Source organism: Trachemys scripta, chromosome 4, assembly GCF_013100865.1.
Source record: "Trachemys scripta elegans isolate TJP31775 chromosome 4, CAS_Tse_1.0, whole genome shotgun sequence".
Lineage (NCBI taxonomy): Eukaryota > Metazoa > Chordata > Testudines > Emydidae > Trachemys > Trachemys scripta.
In genome coordinates, this window is record NC_048301.1 from 105,413,537 (window position 1) to 105,433,334 (window position 19,798).

At 40.3% G+C, this 19,798-nt stretch overlaps 1 protein-coding gene and 1 long non-coding RNA gene across 5 annotated transcripts in view; one reads left to right on the plus strand and one right to left on the minus strand.

The window, feature by feature from the left end:
* KCNQ1 (potassium voltage-gated channel subfamily Q member 1) overlaps positions 1 to 19,798 on the minus strand; it is a 553,569-nt gene that overhangs the window by 307,854 nt on the left and 225,917 nt on the right. The window lies entirely within an intron of this gene.
* On the plus strand, positions 1,386 to 5,099 carry LOC117877294. The gene is made up of 4 exons (XR_004645672.1): positions 1,386 to 1,425; positions 3,262 to 3,488; positions 3,899 to 4,198; positions 4,734 to 5,099. It is a non-coding gene; the product is annotated as an uncharacterized LOC117877294 (long non-coding RNA).

Consider the following 19,798-nt stretch of genomic DNA (forward strand, 5'->3'; position numbering starts at 1 on the left):
ACATCCAAGATTGTGGGTACATATTCAGATGCAAGTTTGTTGCATAGTATTTACAGTGCATACAATTATCACAGGAGGCCTACATTACTGCATGTGCAGCATCTATGCCTAGCCACGAAGACTATGCTAAAGCATCAGATGGCCCAACATGAAAAAAGTCATCTCTTCAGTGGGACAGATCAAGGAGAGAATACCAAACTGGTGATGCCCATCCAATTTTGCATCCACTATCTTCCAGAGCACTCAATGAGCTAGGGTCTGGTTGCCTCAAGGACCACCTCTCTTTTTGCACGTCCAGGAATACTATGATCAACAGGAATATTATGATTGGTAGAGCCCAGGGTTAAACTCTGGAGGAACCACACAACAATGGAACTCTCTGTTGGATGAACCCAAGTCTTGCTTCTCTTAAACTCAGAAAAACACTTAAGCATATGCTTAAGTTCATCAATATTTAGAAAAATACTTAAACACATGCTTAAGTGCTGTTGAAGCCAAAGGGACTCAAACATGTGCTATGAATTAAATATGTGCTTAAATGCCTTGCTGAATAGGGATGAGACTACGTTCATGCTTAAAGTTATTTGTGTACTAAAGTGCTTTGTTGAATCAGGTACTTAGAGAACAATGGAAGGCATACCCGTTTGTGTAGGCCTTCCTTCGGTAAAGAAGAATATAAAATGGCTAGGGACATTTTTTATTTCTCCATGCTATCTTTCCCCCTACAATAACTAATAGAAATATAACTTGACAGAGGCAGGAGTTCATAATCATGCAGCTAAGGTAATTATAGCCCAGATATTAACATGATGGGCACATTAAAAATAGAGAGCTGTAAACAGGTGCTATCATATTACATCAACGCATGCTAGCACTGAGATAAATAGAAAGAAGGTTTTTTCATTTTGCATCAAAACTTTATTAATAATTATTAATCACTGGCAATTTTATATAAAAGTAACACCCAGGGACCTCATTTAGAAGTTCTGGGCTCTGTATAAATACAGTCACTATTCTGGACATCTTACTAGCTGCCATGTTTATAGTTAGTAAAACAAAGAATGGTAAAAGTAGGGTTGCCAGTTGTCTGGTTTTTGACCGGACTACCTTGTTGAAAAGGGCAACTCCGGTTGGTGGCGCAGTGGGGTCCCAGGGCTAAGGCAGCCTCCCTACCAGTCCTGGCTCCGCACAGCTCCTGGAAGCAGCAGCATGTCCCCTCTCCAACTCCTACACATAGGAGCTGCAGGGGGCTCCGCACACTGCCCCCACCCCAAGCGCTGGCTCTGCAGCTCCCATTGGCTGGGAACCACAACCAATGGGAGCTGTGGGGGCAGTGTCTGTGGATGGGGCAGAGCACAGAGCCACCTGGCTGCCTCTGTAGGAGCTGGAGGGGGGACATGCCGCTGCTTCTGGGAGCTGCTTTTGGTAAGTGCTGCCTGGAGCCTGCATCTCGAACCTCCTCCTGCACCCCAACTCCCTGCCCTAGCCCTGATTTTCCTCCCATCCTCTGAACCCCTCGACTGCAGCCCAGAGCACCCTCCTGCACCCCAAACTCCTCATTCCCAGCCCCACCCTAGAGCCCACACGCCCAGCCAGAGCCCTCACCCACCCAACACCCTGATTCCCCTCCCACCCTCTGAACCCCTTGATCCCAGCCTGGAGCACCCTCCTGCACCCCAAACCTCTCACCCCAGCCCCACTCCAGAGCCTGCACCCCAAGCTGGAGCCCTCACCCCAACCCCTAGCCCTCATCCCGCTCCAGCCCTCTGAATCCTTGGGTCCCAGCCCGGAGCACCATCCTGCACCCCAACCCCCTGAGCCAGCCCGATGAAAATGAGCAAGTGAGTGAGAGTGGCGAGAGTGAGCGACGGGGTGGGGTGGGGGTGGGGGTATGGAGTGAGCAGGGGCAGGGATGCAGAGAAGGGGCAGGGCGTTCGGTTTTGTGCGAGTAGAAAGTTGGCAACCCTAGATAAAAGCTTGAACTAAAAAGCACATCTCTCTCTCTCTCTCTCTCTCTCTCTCACACACACACACACACACACACACACACACTCACACGCTGATTTTTCAAAATGCCTGGAGCTATCTAAGATCATGGAGGCTAAAACATAGAAATTCAAATACTGCTTTCTCTTATTTGCTAAGAATCTACCATAATTGTGAAAGTCAGGTTCTAAACCAGCACCTTATGTTCATGCTAAAATTACACATGAACTAAATGTAATATATATAACTATATTTTAGATATTGCTATATATAATATTTTATAAAAATATAGAATACACATCCAGCAGATCATTCTTATTATGCACATATACACAGACAATAAAATTCCATGGAAAAAACACACACTGTAAATATCAGTGTTTTCCCGTTGAGGGCAGCTGCTGTAATACAATCCAGGGTGCCTGCTGCCAAGATTTTCCACATGAGTGCATCTTCTTTTAACCGCTGCTCAAACACTGGCTGAAAGAGGAGCTGCTAGACTGAACATGTGTCTGCACTCTGATGACAAATATATGGAACAGCAATGGAATGCTGAGCAAACCTTAGCGTTTTGGCGGGAAGTGAGCTGTACACTCTACACCTTCAGCTCAAATTCACAAACACTTTTGTTTCAGTCTTTAGTGATAGTTCTTTTACCTGAAACTACAAAAGTGTGTGTAAGTTGTGAGCAGCAGGCATAAACGATCAGTGGACTATTTAAGAAATGAAAAGAGTTATGACAATATGACTTTTTTATATTTAATCTACGCTTTACATAACGGGATCTGGGTGTAGAGGCAAGTTATTAGGCAAGACGTGGTTAAACCATTTGCTGTGGCTTAGATAAAAAGAAAAGAAGGGTGTGGGCAGAAATCTGTCAGAGACGTAAAACCTTGTAAAGGAAGGAATGGATTGCTGGCAAGAAGCTGTTCATAATATCAACTAACTCTAAAACAAGAAGCCACAGATTAGAGAGAACTGAATCAGGTTTCCTTACACAAAGAGTTTCTGAACTGCTAAAAGTACAACAGCAATTAAGGAGCACAAATCAGCTTAAAAGGAGAGCTGAGTAATGATGTGGAAAAAGTACAGTGTTCCCTTGGATTAATGACTATGTAGATGTGTGTATGGACACAAACACATATGTAGGCACCCACATGCAAGTTTTCTGATTTTACTCCTACCATTTTCAAGATTCGTGTGTATATGGTTTTCTTATGTACTTATCTTAAAAGTCCTAAAAATGTTATCGTTTGTCTTGTTGCTGTTTTCCAGTTTTTACATCTGAAAAACCTTGTGAATGGTGTAGCAGCTAATTGGGAAACACCTACCGATCTTATATGAGAGACCACAACCGCTGTTTAAGGAGTGTGCAAGTGGAGCGGGAGTTGAAGTGGATATAATGCTATTAGTTAAAGAGAAAATTCTATCTTAAGCACATACACATTTTTAGAAACAAAGAGTAGGGAAAAGAATGAAGTTCAAGAAACAAACTCAAAAAGGTATTTTAAGAAACTTGGGGAGTGGGGTGTTCTGCCTTTTAACAAAACATCTATGGAGTGACTGTGTAGCAGTACTTAATCAGTCCCAAAGTGCACCAATCCCCAGGTGATACTGGCAGCATATATATTGTGTATAGAAATAACAATATACAGTTATCACTTCCTCATCTTCTGGGTGGTTCTATAGTATTTACCTTACCAGTGTCAGCTTCCTGTAGGTCTCATTTATTGAGTGAAAGTACTTTTGGTATATGATTACTTTCCCAATACTGTATAATGTCTCCAGGCAGTATAAAGTATCCCCCCGTGTGCACCAGTGTACTGCAATTATTTTGTGTCTAGACAGATCAGTGAATTGGTCAAACCAGCCAGGGAGAAACTGAGAGACTAATGGCTATTTCCTCCTGCAGAGGAGAAAGAACAAGAGAGATGGATGCAGCTACAGAATGTGGATGGCAGGGAGATTCCTGTCCCATTGCCAGTCCCCTGGTGATACCAAAGCGCATACAGCCCACAGTGTTGCCAGCTCTCATCATTTTATCATGAGTCTCATGTTATTTGGTCTTCTTCTAAAAGCCCCAGCTCTTGGAGTCATGTGATGACATGAAAATCTCAGATTTCATCTCAAAATATGTTTCTAGCCTTCATTGTTGCAAAGAAATGCTTGAAAACATGACTCAAGTGCACCTTAAAATCTCAACAACCAAAAGGTAAAAAAAGAACCCAATATTTATTTATTTTTAAATCTCATGATTTGGGGGGGACTGACTTATGATTTTTCAACATGTGGGATTGACAATACTGTGATTATTCAATCTGGTCCATAATAAACATGCATGGGCCAAATGAGTAAATGAAAGGATCTGTGTTCTACTCCCTGCTCTTTTACATACCCACTCTGGTCAGGAATCAGCAAAGCACTTAAGCTCATGCTTAACTTTAAGCAAAAATTTAAGCCCCACTGAAGTCAACTATTGGGACTTTGTAAGAACATAAAGTTAAGCATATGCTTAAGCACTTTTTGCCTATGTGGATTGAGAAACCTACTTCCAAAACTCAGATGTTTTTTATTTGACCTCTCTCCATTACTGAGTCAGCTAATTTTTAGGCTGTGGCATTGGATGTGGAGGGGATTTTTTGTTCAATTGGTCAGTGCCAAGGATTATTGTACCTTGTGTTGTACTATATTATTATTATATTTTGTTTTAATAGCTAACAATCCTATTATCAATTATGCATTTACAGGATATGTACTTGGAAAGCAGAACACGAAGCTACAGAGTGGAAGCCCCATGCTGACAGTAGAACCCATGTGGGATATGATGACTGAAACATATAGTCATAATGATGCTAATAAGCATCAATTTAGTTCAGCCATATGGATAACTGTCAGTTAGAAGGGGCCTCCTAAGGCCCCTACATATTCTGGCCATTGTATCCAACCTTGTAACCTTTGGCATTGTAGCTTGCGGCTATAGCATTGACAGGGTTCATCACTGCCACCTTTTAAGGTTCAATATGAAAAACAGTGGGGGGAAAAGTGAACTGAAGGGCTCCTCACAGAATTTAACATTCCTGTTTATGTTCGACTATAAACCATGTTAATCAACAGGTTAGCATAACTAAACTATGTCTGATCTGTGATGCCCCTTTTATAAAGTAAAAATGTGGAGTTAAATATAACAATGACTTTGTACAAGTGTATGATTTGAAAACTTACCACTGTCCAGGGAGGTGGCAGAGAAAGGAGGTTGAAATAGAACAAGTGGAAAATAGGCAGTTGAGATCTCTAGAAGAAAGTGACGTTTAAAGTTCCAATCCTGCAAGCTACTGAGTACCCCTTAGAGATACTAAGTACCCTCAGTTTCCACTGACTTCAGGGACTTCTGCTTCTTCCAGGAGGCATTCAGAACTTTCAGGACTTGACTCTAATGGTACAGCTATACTGTACTCTTTCAAAAATCAAATATCTTGGGATTTAAGTTAACTTTAAAACAAAACATTATGCAGACATTACATTATAGGAGATAAATATGAGAAAACTGAAAGATCCCTGGGCACTTTGAAGGTCCTCCTCTGTGATGCAAAAATGGAAGGCAGCAGAGCAGATAGCACATGAGCTTTCCCTAAAATGCTGGACCAGTCCAGGTGAAACCTGGCTCAGTATTTTTAATCTTTCCACACAAAACTGTAAACCTTTGTCTATAAAGTTCCAAGTGATGACTTCATGCTTTACTGGGATGAGGATCAGTAAAGCCTGCACCTCTGTAATGAACATCTATTATGTCAGCAAGAGACAAGAAGGTAGCCTGCAGGGGGAAAGCTCAGCATGAACACCAAGGGTCAGACATGGCTATGCACAATCAGACATTTAATGAATTTCTGCAGACAGCTGCTTACATAACTAACAGCCAAGCTGTACTACGAGGCCTTCAAAAAGTCCTTTCTAAAACACTGAGGCTTTTGCTTGGTGGGGAGGGAGATGTTTAAAAGATAAGAAAAGCAAAATGCTAAATCCATAAGCTTCAATAGCTGTAATTACTTATAATAGCCTACAACTACATGGATTAAGCTTTAATTATTATATGTGGCAATGTGTCTGTTATTGAAAGTAGTGGGAAACCAGTTTTAACCTGTCAAACATGATGGACTCATGTTTTTCTAGTGTCTAAGGAGTTAGAGTTGCCCTTCTCTTTTGCCAACAATATAGCTATACAATTAAAGGAAGTTATTTTATACTATTTTAAACAAAGGCAGAAGAAATTTGTCATAAGAAATTCTTGAGTTTAATTATCCAAAGTCTGAAAATGACTGGCAAGATTCACTTTTGAGTCATATAGACTAATTGATGACACAGTGATCATGAAGGGTAATACTAGTAAATGCTAGTCTAGTCAGGTATTCTTTCTTCCTGAAAATACAATCCATGACACCCTGAGGGATTCTTCTTGGCACAGATGCAGTGAAAGATGCACAGAAAGAGAGAGGACAGGAACACATTTTTCAAAATGTCTTTCCCCCTTATTCATCTGTCAAACAGAACAAATGCATTGTCCAATCAGGATTATAAATGAGCACATGCCCAACATTAAAACCAAACTTCCGAAAACACACATTCTGGCACTTTGAATTACATCCCTGACAACTTTTATCCAAGAAAAAAAGAACTACAAGGTAAAAAGACATTTCCATAATCATATGTAACCATAAGATAAACTGTGTAATTTCATAGTCTACCATCTAATGAAACAGAAGAGACAATTGCCAAAGTCCTTCTCTTGTCCTCTAGAATTACACACTAATTTGCCAGTTCCAGCACAAAGCTGACGCACAAACCAAGGATAATAAAGATTCTGTTCTTTTTAATTTTCTTAATCTCTTTGCTAAAAGTTTGTTAGTACATATAGAAGAGCACTAAGGCCCTGATTCAGCAAGGTGCATGAGCATGTGAGCATGTGAGTAGCCTCACTGAATTTAATGGGACTACTCCTATATATAAAGTTAGGCACATGCTTAAGGATTTTGATGATTTGGCACCTAACAAGACACTGAAATGAGCTCAAACTGCCCAGTACAACTTAATGTCATCCATTTGACCAAAATAAACAATTAACACTAGTTTTCAGTTTAGGCTGGATTAAAATAAATCTCCAGATAGGCCCCCCCACACACAGTTTATAAAGATTCTTTTCTCCTTCACTTTTAAACAATGTTTTAAATGGTGTGACTCTGTTTAAATGTCCTCACCTTGCCCAGACTGTTGCAGGAACCATAAATTTGAAACAAATTAGTACTTTCTTACATGTTATGTATCTGTATATGTAAATGGGGAAACCAGCTAACATGCCAATTGCCCTTAAATTATGAACGTGTCCTTACTGAAGTGTTAACTTGAGGTACATTTCAAGTGTTGCCCCTCACCTGACTCCTATAATGCTTTAAACTCAGAGCTAGCTGGCCAGATGGGTGGAGGAAGGGGTTTGAAGCTTGAGTACTGCTGACATTGAGGGCAGGTCTACACTACAAGTTTACATCAGTGCAGATGCGCCACTGTAGCGCATCTGGTGAAGACGCTCTCCCATCGGCTAAGTAACTCCACCTCCACTAGAGGCTATAGCTATGTCGACGGGAGAAGCTCACCTGCCAACATAGTGATGTTTACATGGGGGGGGGGTTAAGATCGGTATCGCTACATTGCTTGGGGGTATGGATTTTTCACACCCCTGAGTGACATGGTTATACCACAGTAAGTACGTAGTGTAGACCAAGTTTGAGTGACGTGCAGCGGAGACTCAGCGACAGCTTGAGTTAGCACAACTCATCAACTGCTAATCCAATCAAACTGTGCTGCTAAGGTAATCACTGTAGGGATAGTACTCTTAGGCAGTGTGGTTGCTCTCACTGGAGAGAAGCTTGCTCGAGTAGAGTGATTCATGATAACCCTTGCACTGAAAACAAGACCCTATATAAACTGCAATAAGGTAAAATCCATTCCCCACAGAACATTTGAAAGTCAAGGTGTACAAAGCTGTGCAAGTGCATGAGAGATAAATTGCATGCGTCAACTATTAAGGAAGAACAAGTAACCCTCCATCCCCCGTGCCCACCCCATGATCTGTACTGGGGGCTGGAAACATTAGCTTTTGATCCCTCCCCTACAGATACTCCTTATCTGAGAGCATCCTAAGCCACACTAAGGCCATGTCTACACTACCACTTATGTCAGCAAAATTTATGTTGTTGAGGGGTGCCGAAAAAACACCCGAGTGATGTAAGTTTCACCAGCATAAGTGGCACTGCGCTATGTCGGTGGGAGAGCTTCTGCCGCCAACATAGCTACCGTCGCTCACTGAGGTGGTTTTATTATGTCAACAGGAAAGCTCTCTGCCGTTAGCATAGAGCAGCTACACGAGCAATCTTACAGCAGAACAGCTGCATCGGTACAGCTGTGCCGCTGTAAGCTCGCTAGTGTAGACATAGCCTTAATCAGAATGGTCAGAAGAACCAATGCAGTGCAGCAGAAACAGGCTCACCTAAAGTATACAAATAATAAAAAGAGGAAAAGGAACCTGGCAGGGTGGAGAAAGGAAAACAGAAGGGTGTGGTTGGGGGTGACAAACAGGAAAGAACTAACAGAGGAGCAAATCTGAAGAGTAGGAGAGACAAAGGAAAAGTGAGAAAAGAAACTAGCAAGAGGATGAAAAAGGCTCTGTCTATTCTGAATGATTCTGCAGTCAGAACCAGAATTTCATTTACCAGCCCTTTCCATCAGAACTGGCAGCACGGAGTAAGCAATTGCCACAAAGCAACTAATTAAGCTTATAGGTCTAACTTGCAGGGCTCCATGCAACTGGTTCACCTGCAAAACTGTCTGAGCACCCGTTACACGTACAACACCTGCATTTGTTTATGCTGACCTATGATTGCATGTGCAAATGAAGTTGTTGTGTTCACAAAAGTTGCTCATGGATTTTCACAGATGTACCTGTTACTTGGAGTACTTTGTGGCCCTTTACGGCCCACAGTCTTGTTTTCCTCGTGAGTTTGCAAATCCTTTCCAGTACTGCTGCTATACATCCCTGGGAAAAGCTATACAAAAACTTGGAAGGTCAATAATATTCATAATACTTTCCCCCTAAAAGATCTCAAAGCACTTTACAAACATTAATGAAGCTTCACCATATAGCTGTGTGGCAGATATTATCATCCACCCTTTACAGATAGAGAAATTAAATAAACTGAACAAGACAACCAGCAGTCTTCACAGATTGGGACCACTCTGATTATACAGTCTAGACTCCTCCATGATACAGGCTATAGAATTCCATCAACATGCCTCAGAGCACTTATCTATCAAGAATATTGAAGGTGCAATAGTGCAATACTAATAATACTTAATATCACAAAATAACTGAGAAGGACGGATCAGGGTCAGAGCTTTGATTTGTGCTAGGAATGCAGTCCATGCCCTGATAAAAAATTGTCTAATGGTTAGGGTGCTAGCCTGGGATTCAGGAGACCTCAATTAAATTCCCCATTTCTTCACAGACTTGCTCTTTGATTTTGGGCAAGTAACTTGGTCTCTCTGTGATTCAGTTCCCCATCTGTAAAATGGGGATAACAGTCCTTCCCTATGTCACAGGGAGGATACATACATTAAAGAGTGCAACTTGCTCAGATATTACGGTTATGAAGGACACAAGTTTTGGAGTTCAAACAGTGAAAATGAGGTGTTTGTTACTTGCAGCTAGTGTTCACATAAACACTAATCAAATACTATATGAAATCCATGTAAGATACATGGACAGAGACCAAGGAAGAAAGAAAAAATACACACATTGGCAATCATCAGGAAAAGCTGCCAACTGCTCTTCAGATACCATTTTGAACTGGGTTAGGTTTCTCTCATCATGCATGTCCAATCTGCCTCTACCAGCTTATATTTTCATAGAATTCCGAGGCCAAATGGGGACGGTTATGACCATCTCGTCTGACTTCACTTTCTTCAAAAGACTAGCCTGGAGCATGCTACACCATGACCATTCTTGATGATCCAGAGCCCCTTGGAGACTTCAAACTGTTTGACTATATAGCAGCCCAGAGGCTACTTTAGTTTACACTATAAGTCAGTCAGCTCCAGGGACAGTCCTAGCAGACTAGAGGTACCTGTTTCTCATTCTCGTGGTTGGCAGCAATGTAGCAAAGCAACTGAGAACGGGGGCTACTAGCTCTCAGATGTACGTTTTGCCCGATTGCTTGGGATATTAACTCTGAAGTTAATGATACTAAAAATGCCCAAAATACTAAGCTTATTCACTGCTGATTATCTCTGAAGGAACTTCCTACCACATGGGAACTGCTAATGGCACATAGAACTGTGAGCAAAGATCGAGTACACCACTTTCCCATCCCCCATCTGCCCCCTGGCCTAGTCTCATATTTGCAAAACCTTCTTAAATTATGGTTCAAGCACCACTCCTGTTGTACCATCTTCTAAAGTGGTTTCATTGGCATCAAATCCCCTACCCTACATCAGAGTTTTGGAAGATTCTTCTCAAGCCTTTTGGCTCCAGCCTCACTCGACAGCCAAACCAAATGAAAAAATGGCTCTGTGGGAGCTGTGTTTTAATATAGCTTTTAAATACAGTGCTATGTTGGGTGCAGATGACCCTTTGAGATAAGAATAGGAGAGGATTTTAAATCCAGGTAAAATATTATTATAACATCTTGGACATAGCAACTTTAGAATTCTGTTCTTTCCCACCAAGCATTGTACACATCCCACAATTATCGTACTGGGCATTACGTAACTGGCCTTCTTAAAGATATAATGTTATGTGCTGCCAAACATTGAGGAAGGAAACTGAAATGAGCTTTCCCCAGTGCTATCATACATCCCATCCAAAATAAATAGAGAGAGATCTCCTGCACAGCCCCTTCAGAAGCCTTTCACAAAAATCAACAATCCTTAAACCAAGTTTGCTTTCCAACTAAAATCTTTTGTCTTTAGCATTAAAACTGCACCAAGGATGATTTATGTGCAAATTTCCTGTCATCTCCCTGCCATGAGGTACTATTGATATTTCAATGGGCTTTTTGAGGGTGACAAGTATGGAACATACTGTAGTCTGAACTACCTGACATATCAGTGATTGGTTCAATAATTTTTTCCTTAAAGAACTCATTTTGCCCTCAGGTCAGGTATATAAAACTCCTTTAGCATGGAAACAACCAAGCATTTCCCAGCTTATTTTGCTCCTCTCCACATCCAACATCAATGAATTTTACACAAGTATAAGAAGAATGTACTTATAAAAATACAGTCCTACTAGATTCATTTTATCATCGAGTTGCCTATTAACCCACGGTCAAAAAAATGAAAGCGTAGCTACAGTCTCATATATAACATGACTGCCCTCTTGTGTTAAACTACATCCTTTGCATAAACTGAATACTTGAAGAGCTCTTTATAGAAAAATTTGGTACATATAGACTATTTAGTGTACTATCCACTATACCTAGAACCCCTCATTTACCCCTTTCCTATATTAAAAAAAGTCCTGTAAGAAATGCGAGAAACTTATAGTGTCTGACACTATTACAAACAAACAAAAAGTTGGTTTGGATGTTTAAAAGAAACATAATACCAGGGCCGGCTCCAGGCACCAGCGAAGAAAGCAGGTGCTTGGGGCGGCCAATGGAAAGGGGCGGCACGTCCGGGTCTTCGAAGGCAGGTCCCTCAGTCTCTCTCGGATCAAAGGCCTCGCCACCGAATTGCCACCAAAGAATGAAGCGGGGCAGTAGAGCTGCCGCCGAAGTGCTGCCGATCATGGCTTTATCTTTTTTTTTTTCCCTCCCGCTTCGCCGCTTGGGGCGGCAAAAAAGCTGGAGCCGGCCCTGCTTAATACACTTCTACTTAACAGGTTTAAGTGTGGAAATGTGCATCTAGATACTTAACATGTAAGAAAGTACTAATTTGTTTCAAATTTATACCTGCACTATGCATGTGACATCATTTGCACAGGCAAAACAACTAAGATTTGCAAGTCTGAGTTTTTGGGATATTTATAGGCTTTTTTTTTCATTATAGAAAAATTAGGCCCTCTGTATAATTTACCCAAATGTACATGTTTTTTAAAAATGTAGAAATTACTTCAAACAGGTTATGGATTACTGAGATCTGGTCTCAGGAACTATGGGTCCTGTCTCAAGCTCGACAGACAGGACCCAGGCTTTGGTAACCTTTGTACCACATTTGACCGGGGAGAGAAGGGTCTAGTATCTGGCCAGATAGGAGGGAAATGTCATTAGGGGGATAAAGGAGGATTTCTTCTGCTGGCAAGATGAAAGTCAATGACAGTCTGTGGAAGTTTGCAGCAGATGGATGGGCTTGGACCAAGAGGTTTTGTCACTGAGAACCCAGGGAGGCATCAGCCCCCATGCTCATGTTTCATGATGGGGGAAAAGGGGATAGGAAGGGGCACTGCAGGCAAAGGTGATAATACAGTAGGGGAATGTTGGAAGTTCTGACACATCAGAACCTTCCAAAATGCAAAGACCCTGTGTGACCACACACTTGTGATAAAAATGCCTCTAATTTTCACAGAAGTGTTTGTCTAGTCCACATGTAGGGCTGCTGAAAGGCTGGCATAGAAAGTAGATCCGGTCAGGGATTTTCCACCAGAAAGTGCATTTGCACATAATGAACATTTTCCATGGGAAAAATTTTGATTTTGCCAAAATGAAATATTTTGTTTTGGGTCAGTTTCACTTGTATCAAAATATTTTGTTTTGTGGAACTGACCCAAAATGTTTAATTTCAAATCACTTCAACAAAACATTGAATTGCATTTCTTTATCAGTGCATTGTCTTGTGGGAAGAAAAGGAGCATCAGCCTTCCAAACTACAACTCCCACGTGGCAATGTGCCACAATTAGAAAATGCAGTTTAAAATTGAACTGACTCAGAAGGAAGTTTCTGATCAGTTCATAGAATTATAGGACTAGAAAGGACCTCAAGAGGTCATCTAATCCAGTCCCCTGCACTCATGGCAGGACTACGTATTATCTAGACCATCTCTGCCAGGTGTTTGTCTAACCTGCTCTTAAAAATCTCCAATGATGGAGATTCCACAACCTCCCTAGGCAATTTATTCCAGTGCTTAACCACTCTGACAGTTAGGAAGTTTTTCCGAATATGCAACCCTAAACCGACCTTGCTGCAATTTAAGCCCATTGTTTCTTGTCCTATCATCATAGGTTAAGTACAACAATTTTTCTCCCTCCTCCTTGTAACAACCTTTTATGTACTTGAAAACTATTATTGTCCCTCTCAGTCTTCTCTTTTCCAGACCAAACAAACCCAATTTTTTCAATCTTCCTTCATAGGTCATGTTTTCTAGACCTTTCATCATTTTTGTTGCTCTTCTTTGGACTTTCTCCAATTTGTCCACATCTTTCCTGAAATAGGGCACCCAGAACTGGACACAATACTCCAGCTGAGGCCTAATCACCATGGGGTAGAGCAGAAGAATTACTTCTCGTGTCTAGATTACAACACTCCTGCTAAGACATCCCAGAATGATATTTGCTTTTTTTTCCTGCAGCAGTTTTACACTGTTGACTCAGATTTAGCTTCTGGTCCACTACCCCAGATCCCTTTCCACAGTATTCCTTCCTAGGCAGTCATTTCCCATTTTGTATGTGTGCAATTGATTGTTCCTTTCTAAGTGGAGTACTTTGAATTCTCCCTATTGCATTTCATCCTATTTACTTCAGACAATTGCTCCAGTTTGTCCAGATCATTTTGAATTACAATTCTATCACTGGCAACCCCTCCCAACTTAGTATCATCAACAAACTTTATAAGTGTACTCTCTATGCCATTATCTAAATCATTGATCAAGATATTGAACAGAAGTGGACCCAGAACTGATCCCAGTGGGACCCCACTCATTATGCCCTGCCAGCACAATTGTGAACCACTGATAACTACTGTCTGGGAACGGTTTTCCAACCAATTATGCACCCACCTAATAGTAGCTCCATCTAGGTTGCATTTCCCTAGTTTGTTTATGGAGAAGGTCATGCGAGACAGTACCAAAAGCTTTACTAAAGTCAAGATATACCACATCGACCACTTACCCCCATCACAAGGCTTGTTACCTTGTCAAAGACAGCTATCAGATTGGTTTGACACAATTTATTCTTGACTAATCCATGCTGACAGTTACTTATCACCTTATTATCTTCTAGATGTTTGGAAATTGATGGCTTAATTATTTGCTCTATTATCTTTCTGGGTACAGAAGTTAAGATGACTGGTCTGTAATTTCCCAGGTTGTCCTTATTTCCCTTTTTATAGATTGGCACTATATTTGTCCTTTTCCAGTCTTCTGGAATCTCTCCCGTCTTCCATGACTTTTCAAAGATAATCACTAATGGCTCAGATATCTCCTCAGTCAGCTCCTTGAGTATTCTAGAATGCATTTCACCAAGCCCCGGTGACTTGAAGAGATCTAACCAACCAAAATCAAACATTTTGACTTTGGGAGTGTTTAAATGTTTTGTTTAGATCAAAAAATTTTGAAATAAAATGTTTCAACATTTCTGAATTTTATTTTATTTTTAATTTCTATTCTATTAAAAAATTCTAATTTTCTACTTCTCAACCTGATCTAGGATGAGAACAAAACTTTGAAATGTCAGAATTTCCTGCAGGATGGAAATCCTGAATTTTGCTCAGCCCCAATAGCAAATATACTTTATTTGCACTGTTATGTAGAGTGCAGCCAGGCCTACCCTCTGCTCTTCAGCAAAGGTTCTGACTTTCTGGTCTCATCTGCAGTTTCCCCTCTCGGTTCTTTACAAAGAACTCCCATCACATCCTCCTTGTGTCAGCCAATCACCATACTTCTTGCCCTCAGCTCCTCCCCCTCTGCCAATGACACACAGGCTACAGCTACACTACAAATCAGGGGTGTGATTCCCAGCTCGCGCACACATCCTTGCACTAGCTTGATAAGAGCTAGTGTGAGTATAAATAGTAGTGTAGTTCCAGTACTCGAGTAGCAGCAGCAGGGGCCCAGCTTAACCATGACAAGTACAAACTTGCCTGAAACCCTTGTGTACATACAAGGCCGGTGCTACCATTAAGGCAAACTAAGCGATTGCCTAGGGCGCCAAGATTTGGGGGCACCAAAAAGCGGTGCCCCCAATTTTTTTTACAGTGTTCCTACGCCCCCTTCCCAAGCGCACGGTCGCCGCTCCACTTTTAAACAATTAAACGCAATGGAAAAAAGTTGGCAGATGTTTCAGAGCCCACATTGTCAAAAAAACAGGCTTACTGTCATGCATCTCCCTGCCATATATAATCTCCACCACAAAGGGACCACCAGACAGTGTATTGTATTCATCTCCCTCCCTACTCCATGACATAAGCTGTTTTTTTGCAGGAATCAGGAAATAGCTTCAGCTCACACTCACACATGCCTTCATTTTATCATTTTAATGCAGCCTACTTGGAAGTCCTAGCCCTGAGGAAAAAATTGAACCTGGTGAAGAATGCAGTATCATGCCTCCTCAGCAATACAGATTACCAAGAGCAAGTGTCTGCTCACTTCATTGGCTCCCTGTAAAATACTGCATCAAATTAAATGCCTCAGTCTTTATTTTCAAGCCTCTAACTGGCCTGGGCTCAAGATTCCTAAAAGATGAACTTCCCTTCTGGGGCCCCAACTACCCCCAACACCACCATTTCAAGGAACAATGAAATGTCTACATCAAGGATTAAACTTGTTTGTACGGGAGATGGAACTTTCTTGATGGCAGGCACAAGACTGCTGAAGTCACTCCCATGCAAGCCAAGAACAACCACAAATCTCACCACTTCCTGGTCCAAATGCACTTTCCTTCTGAGAAACACAGTATCTTCAGTTTAATGTATTAAGAAGTGCACATCCACGTTAAACTTTGCCCGATTACCGATTACCACATGTCACCTTTTAGAACCATAGACTGAACTCATTTGTGCATATATGTTGCCTGCTTTAACTTGTAAATAACTAACTCATTTCTTTTTCCTAGTTAATAAACCTTTGGTTAGTTTGCTATAGGATTGGCTACAGGCATTCTTTTTGGTCAGAGATCTGGGGTAAGTGACTGGTCCCTTGGGGCAGGAAGCAACCTGTGATTTTTGGTGTAAGTGATCATTTATCATTAAGTCCAGCTTGCCTGGGTGGCAAGATAGATTGGAGAGTCCAAATGGGCTGCCTGTGACTCCATGGTAAGACTGTTATAGTGATCTTAGAATTCACATTTATTATGGGGTTGGTGAAATATTATAGAACATACAACCAGTTTGGGGTGTCTGCCCTTCTTTTGACAGTCTTCCCTGAGAATGGCTCTCTTGGTTGTGAGCTACTCTAGACAGCATGACTAGGGGATTTCTGGTAGAGTAGTGCAAGAGGAGGTGTTCAATGTATTCCTTTCTTTATTTCATAGATTCAGCATTATGGCCCCGTCCTACTAGGAACAGTACAAACATATGAAAAAGATTGCATTCTGTGGCAGTCCAATGCAACTATGGGATGGCAAATCAGATAATACTTGGATGATATTTGGGTAATATGTAATGCTTGATGCAATAGAGGAAACAAAATTTTGGAGGTGCCACAGAAAGGAATTTGAAAAATTGTTTCCAGGTTTGACAAATATTATTTTACCTCTATGTCACAGAGACCTATGTTATTTGGCTGTATTTTGGTGTAATGCTTATGTACTAGGAAGTGGGCTCTTATGCAATTGTGTTTATTCAAGAAGTAGATTTTTTAAAAAGGGATTTTTTTGGGATGAAGTTTTAAGTATTAACTTGTGTTCATATCCTCTTAAAATACATTTTAGAAGAAAAATGAAAAAAACTTCGTAATGACAGTATTTATCTCTGTAAAACACAGTGGGATGCGATTTGTGGAAAAGTCACAACAACTTTTATGTAAGATATTTCAGACAGTTTTAGTCCTGTTTCATGCACAGATCCCACAGTTGGCAATTTCTTTCAAGATTACACTGTTGTTTACATTAACTTTACCTACACTAGTATTACAATAGGTAAACTACACCATTTACATCTTTCCAAATTGTTTCCTTGTGGACCAATACTGCTTGTTATTTCTTTAACTTTTCTGATCTATTCATTATACTATTCAGCAATATTTAAATCAGCTGTTCCTTTCCATTTTTCCAACATATTGCACTTTGCTACAAACGATGCTCTCTGGTAGAATACATTTGAAATGAAATGTTGTCCAAGTATTATAAGATAAAGATCTCTTGGGCCACTCATTCTATCACCATTTATTGTCACACAGTTTCAAGGCTGGATTTGGTCATTGAATTAGATGGTTAGAGCAATAATATGTTAAATGTACTATTCTCACTGTATGGTGACATGTAATGCTTTATTTTCCACCTATGTTACAAACATGACTATATTTACCCTGTTGCCCACGTCCCTCATCCTTCTTGTTCTCTGAGAAGATACAGTTTTAAATATTTTTAAAAATGTTGTTCAGTACTAGAGGCAAAACTCTCTTCTCCAATCCACACTGTGTTTTTTATTCAATCAGATTAGACAGATGAGAATTTTTGTTCAACAATTTTTGTTACTAACTAGTTCTGTATCTGATAGTAAACTAAAGTGCTGCTGATCAAGTATATCTTTTGGTTTATATTCAGATTTTGATATTGATTTGGATTCCTACATCTTGTATTGATATCCAAGAGATACTCCTATTACAGAGCCTTCGCAGCCACTCCACGTATCTTTGTTACATTATTTTAATTTGGTACATATAGCATATGCTTGTGTACATCAATGCATACAACCCAGCATGAGTATTAGCACTATTTAATTGCTTGTCATATTTTTTAACTTCATAATATGTATTTTATGGTCACAAGCTTGGTAAGCTGCTATTTATTGTATAATTAATAAAGCATTTTAAAACCTCCTGCTCAATTTATTTGAAGTAACTTTTTATGAACACAGCAAGCATGTTTTTTCAAAAGTGTTTAGCACCCAACAGATCTTAAAGCTATAAACCATGCAGTATTTGAAGAAGTCTGTTGTATCCATCACATGTAAAGGACAAATAAAGTTATCCTTATAACTAAAATAAAAAGTTTCTTTATTTATGCTTTTAATTTTAATTCTGGAGCTAGATCAAGATAGTCATAAATTTAACTCAGTAAAATACTAAATAAAAATGGAACACTTTTATTGACTCCCCACAAAAAGTTTTTGCACTTACTACTCTGCATGGTGTAAAAACAAAATGATAGAAGTTAGTAAGTGTGGCGCTGCTCATTGTTATTACATCACAGGAGCCCTGTGCTTCTGAATCACTAAGCAGCTGGAGTCTGGTTTAATTACTTAACATCAATCAAGATGTATACCAGCACTGGGGGACTAGGGAATGTAACATTCAACGGCAATACAAAAGAAATAGCTAAGCTATCTTTACTTCTACCTAGACTGTCTGTACATACGAAAAAGTGCATATTTTACTAGGTGAGCACAACACAGGGGAACTAATATTCTCTTGTGCTGTTCTTTAATTTATATGTGACAAATTTCTAGCATTTTTCCACAAAATTTTGATTTCACAATAGCTTGCATTGTAAAAGACAGAAAGATATGCATCCATTGTTTTATTGAGCATTGGTAAATAATAGCAAGGTACCCAAACAAAATGGTCTCCATTGCACATGATAAAAAAAGGTATGGTAAGTGTTAGAGCAAGTGACTGGAAGTCATAAATGCTGGGTTCTTGTCCTGGCTCTTTCCCTTGGAAAGCTTTCTGAAGAAAAGTCCAAGTGCAAGGCATATTTCTTTGATCATAAATGCACGGGGCTCAATACAGGAATAACTCAATAAAATTCCATGACCACCTGTTTTATACACAAGGTCCGACTAGAGTATCTAACTGTCCCTATAGCACAGTGTAGGTATAAATCAACCATCACACTGCACAAACAATTTTCCCCCTTTGTAGAGGATGAGAGAAAGATCAACCCTCCTGAAACACATTAGTCATGTTTCTTATTGCTCTACTGGAAGGGCCTCAGATACCCCAGTGCTGAGGGTGAATATAATAATCTGTGAAAAAGAGCATATAAATGCTAACATCTCTGTGTCTCAGTTTACCCATCTGTAAACTGGGGATAATTACTACTTTCCTCCTAAAAGGCTTAATTAAACAAAGTTTAGTAAAATCTGTAAAAGATTTTAGATGACAGATCTCAAATAAGTGAAAGCATTAGTAGTAGTAGTAAACTTGGGATAAGACAGAATTAAAACTCTCTGATACGGCTATGCAACATGTAGCAGGCTCCAAATATACCTTTGCAGTTCAAGCTACAAAAGTTGGTAGATCTCTTCAACCAACCCCACAGCCCACCCCACCTAACTCTGTTTTCCTGAAAAAGGTTTTCAAACCATGGGGTGAAATCCTGACCCCACTGAAGCCCATGACAAAACTCCCACTTACCTTAATGGGGCTAGGATTTCAACCTTGATCTTTAACTACATTTCCAGATGGTAATTTCTGATACAGAGGAGCAAACAATTTGCTCTGAATAATACTAGTAGAAAATGCTGGCACATTTTCATTGCACAATTATTTAAAAATAAATATTTCATTATTTCAAGTTTTAGGCCCAGTTCTTGAGCTGCAGACAAGCTGTGCTCAGCACAGCTCAGGGGGGGGGACTGACAAGTGGCTTTAAGCCACTATGGCCAGAGAGCCCCC